The following is an 18,628-nucleotide window of genomic DNA, read 5'->3' as shown; positions in this document are numbered from 1 at the left end:
TCACTAAGTAGTGACATTAATGAACAGATTAGACTATAATTCATACCAATTACCCGTATCACTTTCATTAAACTCACTTCAGTGTTTACTTGGATACTACCATAGTTAGATTGTTATTATAATTCCTCTACAGATTTTGTTAACATTCTAACTTAACAATTTTCATAATTATAATGACTTTGTTTTCTTTTCTAACTTAGAAATCAGAGCCCCAGAATTTTTCTGAGGGGACATTACCTTCCACGCATCCAGATGATGGCAATACAATTCACTTTTAATCAAGCTCCTTAGGTCTAAATTTGCCTTTTTGGACTTGTGGAAAATTAAAACACCCTTTGCAAGGTCATTGCAATGCTTCTTTTTCACTTTAGTCCCAGGTCCAAGTGGATATTACGATTCATAAAGCTTATGGCCATTAGGGCCTGGGAACTGAAGCATCTGTGTGCTTCCCTCTGAGACGTCGTGCACCTGATGCCCCACTAATCCCCAAGAGGCCTGGTGCACCATGGCACCGAACAGCTATAATTACCTCTGGAAGCCAGCTGCCACTCAAGTGACAGTGAAACCTGCAGAGCCATTCCCCCCAGCCCACACCGCTGAGCACTTGGACCATTTGAATACAATATTAAATAGAACAAGACATGGGCAATATGTTATTTTTGCGAAGCTGAGCTTGTCACATTTGCAAAATTAATATGGTGTGGCAGGAGATAAAAGGGCCACCTTCTCTGCAGAGCTCTCGTGTCTATGGAGCCAGACAGTGTGAGCCCACGAATGAAGTGCCTAGCTTTGTAAAACCACGAGGTTTTCAGACTCGAAGGGCAATCGGCAGCACACTCCAAGTCCTCTGAGATAAGCGGAAGATGAGAATGCAATGACAGAATGGGTGAAAAGAGGCATTTCCTACCACGTCTAAGCAAAGCTTTTTTAGGTCTCTCTGGAGCACTGCACCAACAGGCCTCTGAGTCTTGTTGAAGGTCCTAGGCCCTAACAGTGCAGCAAACCACGAGTACCTAGAAAGCAAAGAGTACTGGCAGCCTCTAGGAGATGCTCTTTCTGGGACCTCCATACAGTGGCACGTAAATTTTATTATCTTTCCTCCTGTGTGATCCCTGCACTCCACATGCAAATGGGAGGACTGAGTGCCAGCTCCAAGGATCTTAACAGCCTAAGTTACAGATAAGTCCTTGCTGCTGTTCAAAGTGCGTTGCTTTCTGGGCAAATTTACTTTTTCTTTGAAAGGAAGGAAACACTTAGGATATAAGAAAAAGAAAAAAAAGAAAAAAAAAAAAGAAAAAAAAACTTATCTTCTTTGTCTTCTTTGCAAAGCAAGCTGAATTCCCTTGGTAAATACCAGTATTATCATTTTGTTCCTTTTGTCCTTCCTTCAACAGAAGTTAAACTTACCCATTTTCTCCCTTCATGTTCTCCTCTACAGAAGATATGGCTTAAGACACCACTTCCAGATCAGAACTTCATCTGAACAGGCCCTACCAATAAAATGCCCAGCAGAAATTGGAAGAAAGCATGACAGCTTCTTTTGACAGTTGTTGAAGGAAGGTGCATTTATGCATACATACATGTACATATGTGCAGTACTGCATGGGTGCCAGCCACCTCATATATTCCCAGGACAGAAAGGGGACAGTCAATATTGGGAGTGCCCACCCTGAGCCTAAAATCTGACCAGGAAAGTTTTTAAAGGAAACATAGGAGCTGTTCAGATCACTTGCCCCATTCAAACTTGACCTTCTTGGTGGAAAGCCCATTGACCGTGTGACACTGCCCACGCAGCACAGAGCTGTCCACAAGCAACTTCACAAGCCAGGACAAACAGCAGGCTTTTCTTTCCTCCCATCTAAGCATAAGGTGGAGTCAGCGACCTTCTCTTCATCCCACCTGAGAGTCCTCCTGGGGAAAGAGAGAGGCCATTTTAAGAAAGGGAAGGTACACTGGGAATCCCGCTGAGTGACAGGGAACAGTTCTACAGCAATTGCTTTGTTTAAAATGCAAAATGTGGATGTGTTTAGAGGACATATCAGCATCAATCACTGTATGCAAATACTGCCTGTGGAGAAGAGCTTCCCCTGTAAGTCACTCCTCACTGCCCTAATCGAGTTAGCGCTAGTGACTGAGGGCATGTCGAACGCTGATGGGCTGCTGATAGCACCGTCCCGGGAGAAGATTAATAAAAGGCAGCAGGAGTGCTTAGTTCGACCAGGGCACAAAGAGAGAGGGGGAGCTGAGGGGGGAGGACAACGGTATCTTTATTTTTTGAAATCATTGTCCATTACCGCAGACAAAAAAAGAAAAAAAAAAAAGAGCAGCAAAACCTTGCAGCCCTCTTCCACAACCACCAGCAGGCTTGTGGAGGGAGGTCAGCATGGATGACGTACGCTGACATGGACAGGAGACCCTGCTGACTTGCAGTCTGTAGCTCCCTTCACAGAGGCACGTGGGTTCACAAATATTGGTAAGTAAAGCAACTATGCTGCTATTAAGCTTAGAATCTACTTAACTAGGACAAATAGAGTTTTACAGAGAAACACTGCAAGGATTTACTTGAAGGAGAAGGGATACACACAGGCTCTAGCAGTCATTGAGGAAAAAACACCCCACTGCTCCTGTGCCAGCTCTTCGAGGCTGGTGCTAGCAACTCTGCAATGCCCACAGGCAGTGCCCAGCATGGTGACAGCATGAGACCCAGCGCTGGGCTGCCTGTGATGGCACGGGACTGGTTTCAGGAGCTGGTGGTCTCTCTGAGCACTGAAGGCAAGGCCCCGACCTGAGCGAGGAGTTACAGCTACAAGCAAACTTCTCTGGCAAATGCAGCCCCTGGCACTTGCTGGCAGATGTACTTTAAGTATTGTTAATGATAGTCATTAGCATCATTCCCTCCTCTCCTCAGCAGACAGGGAAGTAGAAGAGTAGGGAGGGTGCAAATGTTCTCAATCTTCCCTCAGTGCTGGGAGCAGAAAAAGAATGGAGCACAGTGAGTTGGGCTCCTCTCTTCCCAATCAACTTTTAAGCTTTCTGTCTCACCACCATCTCTTAGCCTCCATCATCAGCACCTTTGCTCCATCACCCTCACTTGCTTTCTGCACGAACTTGTTGCTAACAGGGTTTCCCTCTTGTCATAGCCTCTTGTTGCAAAGACTTCTGCCCTGAGTAACTGTCCCACCACATCTGCCCTCTTGTTAGGGTTTAAGCCAGCAGGCAGCTAAGCACCACACAGGCACATAGTGCTCCCAGTGGGATGGGGGAGAAATTCAAGGGGGAAAAAGGGTAAAAACTCATGGGTTGAGATAAAGACAGTTTACTAGGACAGAAAAGGAAGATTATTATTATTATTAATAGTAATAATAATAGAATGTACAAAGCAAGTGATGCACAATGCAGTTACTCACCACCCACTGACCGATGCCCATCCCATCCCTGAGCAGTGGTTCCCCCCACCCTGGCCAGTCACCCCATATAATTGCTCAGCGTGATGCCATATGATACGGAAAAACCCTGCAGCCAGTTTGGGACAGCTATGCTGGCTCTGTCCCCTCCCAGCTCCTGGTGCACCCCCAGCCTCCCCGCTGGCATGGCAGTATCAGTGAGAAGCTGGAAAGTCCTTGGCTCTGTGTTAGCACTGCTCTGCTACAACTAAACCATCAGTGCGTTGTCAGCATTATTATCCTAAATCCAAAATACAGCACCATACCAGCTACTAGGAGGAAAATTAACTCTATCCTAGCTGAATCCAGGACACTTCCTCAGAATTTGACTTATTGTCCCATGATTCCTGTACATCTGAGTTACTGCCAGCTCCTTAGAGAATGGAAATCTTCTCTTTTATGTATCTGTGAAGTGCTCAGAGCACTTATATTGCTCTATAAATAAGGATAATAAGAATCTAATGCTGACAGCTCCAACAGATGCATAGGATAAAGCCTGCCCATTGAGTGAGATCATTCTGCTTACTGGAAGATTTCATACCAAACAAGCTTCTACCCGAAGTCCAATACCTATCAAAACCCTTCTGAGCACAGCAAGAGCAAAGCTGATCCTTCTGCAAGCAGTCTTATCATTGCAGCCTGGCTCTCCAAGGCAGGCTGAGGAATCCCATACAGGGTGTACACAATATTTCTGGAAACATAGTGCAATGTTTCTAGGCTTCTAGAGATGAGATGCATCACTACTACTCAATCAAGACTGAGGCAGGAAAGGCAGGAGAAAAATCATTCTGGCACAGTTCATGGTTACACCATAAATGTTAGCAGTATGTTGCATACCTCCAGCTGCAATCTACATTTTTGTCAACTTCAGGTTGTTGTTACCTGAAATCATTGCCAGAGCAAACAAGGTGAGTGCTGTCTCCATTCCTCACCTCATCATCTCCAAGTCCCAACAGATGCTTCTCCTTGCCTCTGAGTTACTTCAGCTTGCCCACAGAAACTTATGGGCCTGTTGATCTGCACTTAGAGGGCTGCTTCTGTATCATTTGGAGGCCTGGATACAAGACTGAATAAGACAGGATACTCTTTCAGTCGTTTTCTACCCCTACATATTCCACAGCTCTGGCTATGAAATATTCCAGGCATGCTACAGCCCAGGCAGTTTTGAGGGTCTTACACTATCTGAAGAGCAGGGAGTTTGCACACTGCATCCCTCTCTCCATCTCTAGCATTAGAAAACTTAAGATCTTCCAAAGGCATCACCTGCATAGGAGTTCTCCATATTCAGGACCAGCTACCATCTCTATGTGATGACCAACTATCAAGTAAGCTTACTATCAGCTCTCCAGTCCATAATTGGAGTTGTTTCTCCAAAGCTCAAGGGCTAAAAACCAGTCACAGCATCATCATCAGTCACAGCATCATCATCAGTCACAGCATCATCATCAGTCTCTTCAGGGAGCAGAAAGGATGCTTCTTCTTTTCTAGTACCCAGGGGAAAGACAGCTTGTTTCTATGATACAAGCTGTTTCCCTACCTGGACAATAGCAGAAAGCAGGGGAGTCGAAAACCTGGAACAGACAGAGGGCGGGTGAGCAGTGGGTTCTGGCTTTACAATAGGATGATAAATGATAACAGCATTAGGAACAAAACCAAACATCCTTCATGCTGTCAGAGCAATGATGCCAGCACATAACAAGATGTGGGCACAGGGCAGTGTGGTTGCTTTCCAGAGAAGCACACAGCTACCAGGTTACTTCTGCTCTGAGCCAATGGGTTCCTGCAGAAGAGGGCATGGGACAAAGGGCAAGTTATTTCTCTACACTTAGCTAAGAACCTCAGATGCTCCACAGCACATTGAACTCAATAGGCAGGGGCAAGTCAGTGCTGGATGCCAGTGCAGAATAGTTATAAGAGGATGTGGAGTAGAGAGCTCTAGATGATCATGGGCTTCTTCTCACGCTGCCTTAGTAGTTACCCAAGAGTACTGTGAGGGCACTGCAGCTTAAGGTGATGGCACTGGGGCCCTAACATAGAAAGGAGAAAGAAGTCCAGAAGATGAGGGCCACAGCAACAAATATGCTTCACAATACTCCCTCAGGTTCAGGATCCCCAGAGAACTTTGCCATCCATTCCTCAGACAAGAACAAAAATCCCTTCCCGGGGCTTACCCCATCTTCACAGGAGGAGGTCACCAGGGCAAAAGCAGTAGCTGGTGAAGGGAGGGATGCCAAATCACCTCTGTCAGTCTTTGTGAGGAGCAGGCTCAGTGAGTTATTATCCTGCTCAATGCAGCTGCCCTCCTGCTTTTGTTGTAACCCACAACTTGGCAGTGACGAAAAGATTTATGGCAAGGCTAGAGTCACGAATGGGATGGAGCAGGCTGGTCATGCCTGGTTTTGCTTTTACCAGCTCTCCCTCACCTCTTTGCCAGGGACACAGAAACTTAAGCAACATGAATTGCCTTGCTAAAGTCAGCCTGCACTCAAAAGAATCAGCAAAATGGGAAAAAAGTGAGTGTTCAGAAGAAAAAGCCAGGTATGAACAACGTATGTCCTGTGAAAAAAATGCAACAGAAAATACAAATCCAGCCTAGAAGAAGGCATTAGAAAGGAACATGCAAATTAATACACCAGATAGAACTGAGCACAGCTGTGTAACTCTGAAATCATCTACTGAAGTCTTAAATATAGCATCATGAGCAGTAGGGTGAATGAATCTCACCTTCCTACTGATTTCTGCCAGGCACTGAATTTACTGTGCTGCATGTAAACGTGTATGAACTCCAGTCAGGGTTTTTCCCACTGTTAGGACATTCATGCACCCCTTTTAAAGGACTGCCTTCTGTCTAGCAAGGGGTGAGGTTGGAAATGTTATTCCAAAGCACACACTGAAAAGTCTTCTTCCCTGTCCAGGGAACTTCTTAGGGCCCAGCACATTTAAGATTTCTGAATCTCTTTCAGCAAATCCATTTGGGATAACAGATTCAAAAATTATTGTTGGGAATGAGAGAAAAACTATAGACAGATTGACAGTCACAGACAGACAGCTCGATCACTTAAGCCTTTTTTCATTTGGAAATAAGTCTTGAAGGAATTAAGGCTGTTTTTAGATCTACTGGAAACGGAAAGTTTTCCAAAAAAATTGTGGCTCTTTGAATTATGAGAGGATTTGCATTATGAGAGGGAGATTAAAGAAGACAATTACACTGCAAGAAGGCAGCACTATTTCTTTGGCACCGAGAATTACGAGCAGAGATCCAACTTGGAATTATTCTTTTCAGAAGATAAGGATGAAGCTTGGAAAGAGCAAGACTTGCAGTAGGAAGAGCTGGAAAAAATAATAAATTGAAAAGGAACAATCTCCCAGGATTTTATGTCATTTGTTTGGGACCCCTGAAGGAAATGATGAATAGAGCAGCCTTGCTGTTAATACAAAGCCAATTATTATATCAATAGAATTCGCTGCTCTACAGAGTGAATACCAGCCACCTACCCAGCTTCTACAGCACAGTAAAATGGCTGAGGTCCCTTGGATTAGTGAGGGCAAAATCAGGCCAACCCAAAGAGAAGAGCCTCCTCTGGCAACCTTGCTGGTCGTGTTCAGCATGCCTGTGCACTTCCCCACTGTTGGGTATGTGCCCATTTTTCTAACAACTCCTGACCTTGTTATTCCAAAGAAGAATTAAGAACAATGAAGAAATCTCCTCTGCCAGAAACCTCAAGCTTTGAAATGTTTTGTTTTCTTTTCTGTATCCTGAGTAGCCTGTTCTAGTTCCCCTTCTGTGAATAAGCTTTCTCCCCACGTCAAACTGGATGATTCAAACCCCATGCCTGACATGGAAAGCTGTGGAAGTGTTACTGCACTAATACTGCCATTACCTCTTGCACTGAAGAGCTTAGCAAGCTCCTGATCTGGAGAAGGAGATGCAAGAAAGGAGTTGGAGAGTAAGAAATATTGGTCCTGCTGGAGGGAGAGGTGACCTACCCTTACTGTAAATAAAACAGTTCTGATGGGAGTCAAAGTCCAGGGTGAAACGGTTCTTTGGGGAATTAAGAAAAATCATCCAACTGTGCCTGAGAAAAATTTAGGATGTACAAAAACCTAAGCCATAAACCAAAAGCCAAAGCCATTATCTACAAATATGTTTTATCTCTCAATCATGACCTTATGGAAGCATTTTCCATCCAAGCACGAGTGCTCCCCTCCCAGGGACCGTATTCAGTCTTTGTCCACCCCCCCAACTACTATTCCTGTGTCATTCCACGCTAGGTGGCTGTTCAAAGCCACATCCTCTCTACAGCCAAGCACTCAGATCTTCTAGTACGTGCCTACCTCTCAGTCCAGTTCCGGACCTTTCTTGTCATATGAAATGGGTGTTTAAGATGCATATTTAACTTTAAAGAATTTATATGCCACCGAGGAGAAATTCACACCCTCCCCCCAAATGAAAGAAAGAAGACATAAAACCCTGTCCTTGACTTAACCTCTTAGATGCACTGTCTCAGCTAGGATGGAATTCGTTCAGCAAGGATTCATTGTAACTTTATTTCGAAGGCACAAGTTACCAGTGCCCTACCTAGAGGCGAAGTACAGCCTCCAGAACTACACAGCAGTATGGGATAGCCTGGTGACCCTTTATACAATGCTCAGCTCCAACCACTCTTTGAGTTCACCACATGGTTTCCTACGAAGGTTTCCTGGGTTGTACCGTTTTGTTCAGATATGGAGGACCTTTAATTTGTTGCATTGGGCCTTACCATTAATGCGCTCAGGAGCAAAGGACTGGGTTATAGTTCCAGCTATCTGCGAGGTCCACTCCACAAGGCAGCCTCCTTCACTGCATAGGTCTCCAGTAGTTGTTGTTCCCACAGGAGGTGCTGTGTACCCCACAGGAGTACACACAGGGTTAACATTCTTGAATTCCTGCCCAGAGACAAATGGTTTGTGTTGAGGAACTGCTGCTGGGAAGGAAGAAAAAAAAAAAAAAGCCCCTTTTTTATTATTCCGAGGTGCATTTTAATTTGCACAAGCGACATTGTGTCTGTGATGGATTACACGAAGGGAAACATTACAGCCCAGCAAGCTCGGCAAGGAAAAAAATAAGGGAGATATGGGGAGGATTAAAAACAACCTATTGCAATGCAGAATTCTGATAAGGGGTCCATGGTGCCTTCAGAGCGGGAGCAGGTGGAGCTCAGAGTACTAAAAAAGAGAAGGGGCATGGTCTAGGGTGAGGGCAGGGGAAAGGTGGTGAGAGCACAGACTGGAAGAGACTTCTTGGTCATACAGTCCACCCTCTTCCTGCTACCAGCACCATCACAGGCACCCTTTCATGAAAGATCATGCTCCATCTTAAAATTCATTCTGTTTCTTTTCCCTTGGAAGGATGTTCCAGAATCTCACTTCTCTGATGCTTAGAAACCTTCATTTAATTTCCAGACTAATTTATTCTCAGACAGTTTATACCCATTTGTTCTTGTGCCAACATTGTCCTTAAGCTTAAATAGCTGTTCTCTCTCTTGAGGGTTTTGTGGCTTGATGTATTTATAGACAGAAATCATAGCCCCTCTTTCCTCATTTTGCCTGACTGAACTAGCAAAGCTCCTAAATCTTGTAAAACAGGCTTCCCATATCACTGGCCATCCTAGTACCTTTGTGTGCTCTGTTCCAGTTCATACCCATCCTTCTGGGATATTGGTGGAATTGTATGTGCTATTTTGGGAGCAGCTTTAACAGGCCCTTGGGCAATTTCAAGTTCCTCTTGTCTACTGGAAGCATCTCTACACTGAAAATGCCTCCCAGCTTCAGAGCTTCCACCAGCACCATGCCAATTGTATGGCCAAAGCCATTAATGGTTAGATCATTTCTGGAAAAGCCTCTTTCCAGCACAATACTTCGACTTTCATCACCACCTGTTGCTGTCCCCCCCTTCTCCCTTCTGATTCCTCCACTAATCGCCATGTGGCACCTTATCAGATGATTTTCTGAACTCACGATAAACAGGCTCTAGCCAGTTATCTTGTCAAGACCAACTATCTCATTGCTTTTTATCCCAACTTCTGTTTTGCTTTTGCACAGGTCCTTTTCCTTCCTTTAAGAGTACAAAATTACTGTACAAGATAAAAAGAAATCCCTATTGCCTGTTAATGGTAAATGAGTTATGGCACTCAGGTAGGCAATTCTGTCCCCTTATTGGAGGGAGCAATGGTGATACTGTCTTATGCTTTCTTACTCACTCTTTGGAGTCTCAGCAGCATAACCAGACTCTGAACTCCTCCATTTTTTTTACTCCAGTCTCTTTTTGTTTTGAATTAATGTAAAAAAGCATTTCTCCAGAGATATTAGTGCCTGGAATTAAAGATAGATTTCTAGCACTTAAGCATGGAGGCATTTAAAAATAATAAAAATGCAACTTGATATGTGGTCTGAGAAATGCCCTAGCACAGCAGAAGAGACTCAGGAAAGCAAGTTTAGTTAGGCAGCCTCTTGGTAAACCAAGGCACCACATTTTTGTACTGTGAATCACAGAGTATTTGAAGTGACCACAATAAAGATTTATGAGTTAATTTATATGATACATCTTCTTATAAAAACCCAGGCATGTCCATAAAAAGGAATGAAAAAACCCCTCCCAGAACATCCCCATTAATAAGCACATAAATAAAGAGACCCAGGCTACTCCAAAGTCTGTCTAAGCTCCAGTTCAGAGTACTATTGAGCACCTGGAAACACCAGCAACTTCCCTGGAAGCTACACAGGTTCAAGATCTTTCCTAAGCAGAAGCTGAAAGCCTGTTGCCATAAAACCTGGAGGCTGTTTCTGCAGAAGAAAGAGATGAGCCCTGCTGGACTCCCTAAGGTCAGTATAGCTGGGCTCTGATGCACAAAATGAATTGTTTCTGTTGAAAACACTTGGCCATCAGTGCATGTATGTGTATATGTGCATAATGTAATGTAAATACATATCTATTTGTTTCTCCTGTGCTTCCATAAATTAAATGGTGGGTAAAACTTTCTGAGATGGTGTGAGTACTTGAAGCCTAATGACTCCAACTCTAATGTGCTTAGGTTTTATAATGCTGTCATTACCTGTTGCGAATACAAACTCACCCAGGCCTCAGAAAATCATCTAATTTCTTGTGCCTTGCTACTTAGAATGGCTCTGCTGTTTAAATCCTGTCTGGTTCTGACTAATGCTACAGGCACAATACAACCGTTCCCTTGCCTCCTGCCATGTGCCTTCTGGGAAGTCAGATCGCACCCTTTGGTTGGTAGCGGAGGGACAGCATCCTGCATCTTTCCCCGTGGCACCACTGCCTCAGTAGAACTACAAAGTAAAAGATCACACATGCTTTTATTTTCATTTCAGAGTCAGTAAGGTTAACTTAACATAACTGCTAACAAGAAGGTAACATTCAAAGATGGTCTTCAAAAATGTATTTTTCTTTCTTTTTCTTTTTTCTTTTTTTTTTTTTTTTTCCCCATTATCTGGGGCATCCCAGCCCTCTCTATTAATGAAAAGTTGACTGTGATCATGTTTCAGAGCAGAGATAAACTCTGCTACTCTAAGACTCTAGAAAGGTCAGTGTTAAGCCTGTATCTGTCATGTCACAGAAGTAAGAAATGCCAGTCAACTTCTAGAAAATGCTAAGTGAAATTTTTTAATAAAATAAAGAGTATTACCTCCAAAATCCATGAGTCTCTCTGTGCCTTTCTGTCCTTCTGGTTAAACCTTCTGCAATCAGACATCTTGCTGTATGCTTAAAGAAAATGTGTCCCTCCTTGTAACATACATCAACTCCACTTTCTCTCCAAGGGGAGTCAAATGTGTTTCTTTAAACAAATTTATCACAGAAAAAGTATTCAGTACTATTTGGAGAATTCAATGCCAGCTAATTAGCAATTGGCAAATAGGTGTTGCAGGATGGAGAGTCTGAATGCAATAGATGAGTCATTCAAACCAAATGCTTTAGGCAGCCCAAGTATTAAGTCCATTTCCTTTTCATTGTTAGTGTCAGTGAAAAAAAAATAAAATAAAAATCTGAAATGGGCACTGGAGATTTCTTGTAGGCAGGCATTCTGAAATACAGTCATTTCCCTCTTTTCCAGCACACCCTAAGTCCTGCCAGCTCCTTTCTCTTCTAAGCGAGGTGTAGGCAGCACAGCCTAATTGTTTTCCTCATGTGATGGACATATGAGGGAATCGGATAAAGAGCTCTGTGATAACCTTCCTCGCAGAGATTTGTTTTCAAGACACACTGGATGTGGCAGGTAACATAAGCACTGCCTGGAGATCTCTCGAGAGGAGAAGGGTCCTTTATCGCAGTGATAGTATTGTAAACATCCAGTCCCCTCAGCAAGGTCCAGCATCCTTCTATGGAACGAAGAGGCAGTTCTCAGTCCTGTGCTGGTGTCACCCAGCTGGGCCTGCAGGGACAAACCTTCTCTCCTGACTCCTGAACAAAGTGCCTTCACAAGCAAGGTGACAGTACTGAGAACAGGCAGCAGGGAGAAGTGGTGATGGCCATAGATCCTGCCTTAGTTGCTCTGAAGAAAAAGACTCAGGCACATCCTTTCCCCCCACATCAAATGTGGGTGTCAGAAAAATTATTCTACTCCAAATCCAATGGTTTTCTACCATTGAGGTGCTCTTGCTCCCAGCTAGAGGAGTCAGTATTGTTTTAAAGTGGGGAGAAGATGGCTGGTATCACACAGAGGACTGGGAGGTAGTACAGAGAATGCAGCGACCTTGCTTTTAATCTCATGTGAGCCCTGGGTATGTGGCCAAGGGGCAGCTATCTAACGGATTCAAAAGAAGGTGAGGTGGGCTGTGAGGCAGTCCCATGCAAGGCCAGAAGTTTCAGCTCCACAGCCTTATGCAACTCTGCCAGATTTCAGCCTACTCAACGTAATTTTCTGCCTCAGCTTGGAGCCTGCATGTTTACTTACTGCCTTGATACCTTAACAGTGTTTTCCCAGGAAAACATGAGCTACAGCATGTAAACAGTGATTTCCAGCAGTCAACTCTTGAAAATGACAAAAAAAGCGCCCTTTTTACAAGTTCTTTACCTGTCAAATTTCATACTGCCATGAAACAGTGGAACTGTCAGAATATCTAAAAACTTAAGTTCAAAAAAGCTTGATTCAAGGCAATCTTATGTCACCACCTCTTTCTCTAGAATGAAACTGCTGTGAAATAGAAGGGATTTCCAGGGAAAACTCTGAACATTAAATCACTCACACAGGGTTTTTCAACAATGAGACAGCAGAGCAAGGTAGTGGATCTGTCATTTCAGTGTTCAATACATGCCAGGTCCTTGGGAGGAGCCAGCTGGAAGATTAATCAACTGTCTAACCACAGTTCTAATATCATGTTCAAAAAATATAGGTCAAGCTTCAAGGATCTTTACCTAAAAGAGATGGTCAGTGCCACCACCCTACTGGTGTGTTAGATGCTAACCCAGTGTCCATATGTCTGGGTACAGAGTGGATCTCAGTTACCCTACATGTCACAGAAGTTATGAGTTAGCTCCATGTGTAATGGATGGCTTTGCCAAGGTTCAGTCAAATCCTTTACATTATTAAAAACAACAGTGTCAGGTTACGCTTACTGAAGAAGTCTCAAGACACACAAGACTTTTAGAGATTCTACCCAAAGCTTTGATGGGACAAAGCTTAGGTGCCCATGGGCTGCAGTCTTCCTGAAAATAATGAGTTCAAAGATTTTCTCTCACAAACTCTTTGGGTGCTCCCAGCCTCTCCCTAGCCTCCTAGAGAGCTGCACAGCCCCTACTTCTGCTGCATATTTCAGGAAATCTGACATGTAGAGCACATCACTGCACACTTTTCCGATGCGCTTAAGAGTGCCTAGCATAGTATAGTCTTTCAGCCCACACGAAGATGTTGTAGGACTAAGCCAAATTTCCACCATCTCCAAGTAACTCTGTCTAGTGCCCAGCCCAGAGTACACCGAGCTCGAAGTATCATTGGTCTTCAGGGTGATGTGATGTGGAGCAGTATAATTGATTACAGAGTTATATAGTGAGTGCCAGCAACCATTCTTTGCCTGACAGGACAGAGGGAGTGCATACAAACCATGTGGAATAGGATTGATTTGTGTCATGCTCAGTTAGGTCCTCTATTTCCTTACTGAAAGATGCCTGTGATTCTCCTTGATTCTCCCTACAAAATAACACTAAGGGCTTTAATGAATGAGAATAAAGTGGAAAAATGAGAACAAAGAGGATTTCCCTTGATCTTTCCCCCAAAAATAATAAAGATATACAGACAGACATGAATTGACATGTTCCCTTTGCCACTCTTGTTTTGTTGTAAATGCCTTATTGCAAGAAGCTGCCCTGTAATTAACTCGTTTTGTTTTACTGTGTATGTATAAAGGCTATTGCTCCTTAGGTGGAGATGGCAATACCCGCTTCAGAGCATGCCAGCTATCTCCTTGCTCATGGGTTCTGGCACCAGCCAATTTCTCTGTGTGATTTATCACTTGGTAATCCATCTCCTCCATCCATTATCCTGCACAAAAATCAGCCCTGGACAGCAGTTTTCTCTGCAGCATAGAAGGCAGAGCTGTCACTTTGCCTGCCCTGTTCTCAGCAGGGCAAGGGAATTTTGTCTTTTCAGATTCAGTAAGCTTCATGGCAATCTGGCTGAATACCTCAACAGCAGAAATAAGAGCTCTGTGTACATTAGGCTAGAGTGATGACCTGCATAAACACTTCTCTTCAATTATGATGGCTTTTCCAACTTAGGGCTTGCCAGCATATATTTTTATGTAAGTTAGCCCCCCTGAACCTTTTTTATTTTCTGAAAGCTACTTAAGCATCAGTTAATTAAGCCTTCAAAAACTACCTGAATCAAACAAATCTGTTGCCTCCATGCTGAACTGACAAACATGACATAAAATGGTTTCAAATGCTCCAACTGTAGCTTATACAAACAGATAGTAAGCAATAACCTAGGTTGTGAAACAACATGAATAAGCAAAACAATGCATTATTGCATACCAATTTTTGATGTCTGAATTTTGTTTTAGGATTTTTAGGTATGCAATGCACATACAGATCCATCCAGCATCTAAACAGTGCACCAGACTTACAATATGCTAGAATACCGTAAGTAAAAAAATATTAACTTCTTAGTATTAGAAAGTTATAACTATATCAGTAAATTCAACACATTCTCCTAAAGCTGACATTCATTTATTAGTACAAATGTGGGGTAAGATAATTTCATGTATGGAAACCATGAAGTCAACAAAAGTTTCTTGTTCAGACCTAGCCTAAATTACCAGGCTTTGGGACACAATCAGTGCCTCCATATTTGTATGACAGCTAACTGGGAACTACTGCAAAGTAAATATTAGCACTGGTGAAGTATATGCAGAAAAATAACACTGAAAAAGAAATTAAAATTCTCCTGCCTGAAGCTGTGCAGCTCAAAAAAATATCTCTAGTCTGCAAAAAGCTCTGTGTACAATAAAGAAAAAGGGAAAAAAGGAAAAAATTATGTCTTCCTTCAAAGGCTCAACAAAGAGCAACTCATCCTTTCAAGAGTAAGTCTTCCACCTTTGATACAGCTGTACTGGATAGTCTAGAATTTTTCATGTGCTTAGGGAGAGGACCCACAAATCCAAAGAGAGTTCAGGTTGGGGGAAATAATTAATTTCTATTCCTCTCCTTCAACTCCGTCAACCTCACAGGGGGAGGTGCCAGAAAACATTACTGCCCTCCCTTTCCTCAAATTAAAAAAAAAAAAAAAAAAAAAAGTAGATGAGGAGGTGAGGAGGGAAAGGGGAAACAAAGATACAGAAAGAAACTGGAGAGGGGAGGAGTAGGGACGTGGAGCTGAAAAGCAAGAAGAAAAAAGCATTTGTAAAATTAAAAGGCAGGGCCCCATCAGATTGTGTCGGGCAGGGGAAAGCGTGTCGTAGGCAGGAGTAATTGGTAATCGGAGCAGAAGTGAAGAAAGGGATGATTTATGGGAGCATGGAGACAGGGGTGGAATAATTTTTGGAGCAGAACGGGGAACTTACTGAACGCCTGAAACTCAGCTACTTATCCACTCGTTCTCGTGATAAATTAGCTCTTGTTTAAAGTAACCGGAGCTCCATTTTTCATTCTGATTACTACACTTGATATCTCTCTCTCTCCTTCTGTTTCTCTCTGACCACTGCCCCTTAGCAGGTTCTCTGAGCTGAGGCAATGGGTTTATGGAAACTCTTCACCCCTGCATTACAGTGTTCCCCCCCTGCCTTCCAATTACTGTAGGGTTAACTCTTTAAGTTGCTGTTTGTTTGTGTGAGCTGCTTAAACTCTTTCTCAGTGTTGGCCTGGGCACATATGGAACACGATCCTGTGTTTATGCTATGGTGGAGGGAAGGGGTGCATGCGTGTATTTGTGTGCACACGTCAGATGCTTGCATGAATACGGATCAACCACAGTGGTATGTCGTGGCCTCTGGCATTTGCATGAGTGCTTGGTACCTTAGAAAGCAGCAACATACGTGGCCCAGTGCACATCAGTTTATTACTAGGAATGATTTATTTTGCAATGCTACCCAAAGCTACCGCCACTGCCTCAGGTACAAGGTCTCACTGTTCAGTTTACCACCTAAATTCATATGAAGATTGAGGTGAGACACAACAGGTAAGACTGAAACACGTAGCAGAAAGCAGGAGCTGACATACAGTGGAAGACTCACTGTAAGGAAGACCGGATGACTTAATGACAAACTCATCTAAAACACTTTTAAGAGTAAATTGTATGATGAATGAATACTAATAAATATTAACTTTCTTACTCACATCAGTTATTTTCCTAAAAGCTTCAAAATACTGAAGTGGTTCACATGAAGAGATTTGAAGGAGGGAGTGCTTTTACCATTTGGCTAAGGGAAGACAAAAGACAAAGTACAAAGGGTACCAGAGGAGGCAGACCAGATAGGATTCTGCTACCAATGAGAGAAAAAAACACAGAAAGACGCATTGCTGAGAATACTGAGGATAACACAAAAACATACAAGCCAGGAACTGGCTTGTTATTGCCATTACTCTAGAACTAGGATGTAAAAAGGACAAGAGGTTATTCACTGAAATTAAAAGATGACAAAGTAATTTTCCCACACACAAATAATTATCTGGTGCAATCTTCACCTCAACTGCTATTAATGTCAGGAGCTTGGCACAACCGAACCACCAATTGACCAAGCTGGTGTAAGGGCAGAGGTATCCACACCTCAGATGGTTGGTGTGGTTGTCAACAACCCAGCCCCTCCAGAAGAAGCCAATTTCTACATATGCAGGCTCAGCAGATGTGACCCCATTGACCAGCTGCTCCTTAACTGCCTCCTGCCTAAAGTCCTTGCACCTTTCCAACTTATTTTTATGTCAGTCACAGCAAAAGACAAGGTATCAGGCTGGCAAAGGACACCAGGTCTGACACATCACTGCAGCATATGACCTGCCATATGGGGCAGGGCAGCCATAAAGTCTTGCTGAACAAATACACTACCTGCCCACACAGTTCACCCTTGATGGACACACTATCATACATGACAGGACACATTGGCTAAACTGCACATTCAGTTCTAGCTCTTCTGAAGGAGCCATATTCTGATCTATTTAGATCTGTTGCTACTGTCTGTCCTGCAACACATCTCGTGTTACCAACCTGAATACACTTTCCCAGGTATAGTCCAGTTAAATCACACCAAGCACATTCAAAACCAAGATAATTCTAAAAAAGCTAAGGTTAACTTATCTGAGGATTCACTTATATTTCTGTAGCTGGCAGGTAGCATAACCACACATCGCCATCTTTATGCCAGGAAAAATAAATATTACTGATAAGTACGTTTCCAAATGTGCAAACACATGTCAGCAAAATATATTCATACTACTGCCTCTCAGTACAGTCTTCTTCATTATGGGCTTTCAATGCCTATTCTACAAACAATGATCTACACGTTCAAGGAGAGCAGTCCCATCTCCACTCCACCCCTTATTTATAGTACTAAAGAACTGGGTGTTCCATGAACAACCTGATAGCACTGAAATCCTGCTATTACCTATGTCACTGTGAGAGACATTCTTTGAATAAGTAATTAAAGCTTGTGTTATGAGGCATTTGGGAGGAAAAGTCAAAGTAAAACCAAAACTTAGGGAAAATAAAAAAAGCTATAAGAATTGTTATTGCCACACCAGCAGGTGAGCAGCTTGTTTGGAAACAATGGTGGACACTCTGCCTTGAAGAAGTCACAGACAGCCAAGAGCCCAGCCCTCCTGAACACATACATAAAAGTACATAGGTTGATGAGATTCCCACAAAACTCACCAGAAATGTATCTTTGGAAGACAAGCAGGACCACCAGGTGTTACCACCATTAGTATTTTGCCATTAGTATTTTGTGATGTCCACACAGCTACATTGTGCAGGCAGGGACTGAAGATTGAGGTCCAGAGTAAAAAGAACTGCAAGAGAGGCAACAGGCAAGGACAAGGTGTACCATAAAAGGGTGAAGATAATGAACTTGCATTTTCTTTGAGGTGCGCATACTGCACATCCTCTAACCTTGAAGGGATCCCAGGGGGGTTTGGAAAGGGGATAAGGGTGGTTCACAGTTGTTAATACATTTTTATTATATATTTTATTATATTAAGTAGAGGACAAACTGATCACTATGACCAGACAAGGACAGGGAGATTAGCCTTACTGCAATGATGGGCAGTTTCTTACTTGGAGTCCGGACAGCTAATCTACCCACCACGTTTCAGACAACGCTCTTTATCTGTACATGGGAGCTCCTTCTCATACCTTTGATAGAAAGCAGCTAGATTTTTGGAGATTTCAGAAAGCCAAAGTGTGTAAAGCAAATGAGCACTCTGAAAGTTTTGCTTTTACATAGCATTGTTGATGTAAGAGCATCTAACATAGCCTCGGATAGGAAGAGTTACACCTGAGAATCCAAATCTTATTTTTTTTAAATGCACTTCAACTTCCCCAGTTTGAGGCAAAGAAGTAGAAACCTGTGTTTTCAAAGAGACGTTCCTCAAAACTGTGGAGCAGGAAATGCAGCTATTTAAATAAATAAATAATAATAATAATTTAGAAATAGATCTCTCAGAATTACCCTGGAACTGTCAGATTACACAGTAAAAGACAAAA

At 43.0% G+C, this 18,628-nt stretch overlaps 1 long non-coding RNA gene across 1 annotated transcript in view; it reads right to left on the bottom strand.

Moving 5' to 3' along the window:
- Positions 1 to 383: 383 nt before the first annotated feature.
- The window catches only part of LOC311437510, a 99,206-nt gene continuing 80,961 nt past the window's right edge, over positions 384 to 18,628 (bottom strand). Inside the window, exons 3-5 of the long non-coding RNA XR_014693527.1 lie at positions 17,798 to 17,934; positions 8,204 to 8,404; positions 384 to 1,911 (exon numbers count right to left, since the gene is read on the bottom strand). This is a non-coding gene — a long non-coding RNA (uncharacterized lncRNA). The remainder of the gene's footprint in view (positions 1,912 to 8,203; positions 8,405 to 17,797; positions 17,935 to 18,628) is intronic.

This window comes from Aythya ferina (assembly GCF_964211825.1).
Source record: "Aythya ferina genome assembly, chromosome: 5".
Taxonomy (NCBI): domain Eukaryota; kingdom Metazoa; phylum Chordata; class Aves; order Anseriformes; family Anatidae; genus Aythya; species Aythya ferina.
The sequence above is the reverse complement of the archived record's forward strand: the minus strand, read 5'-3'. Positions and strand labels throughout refer to the sequence as shown.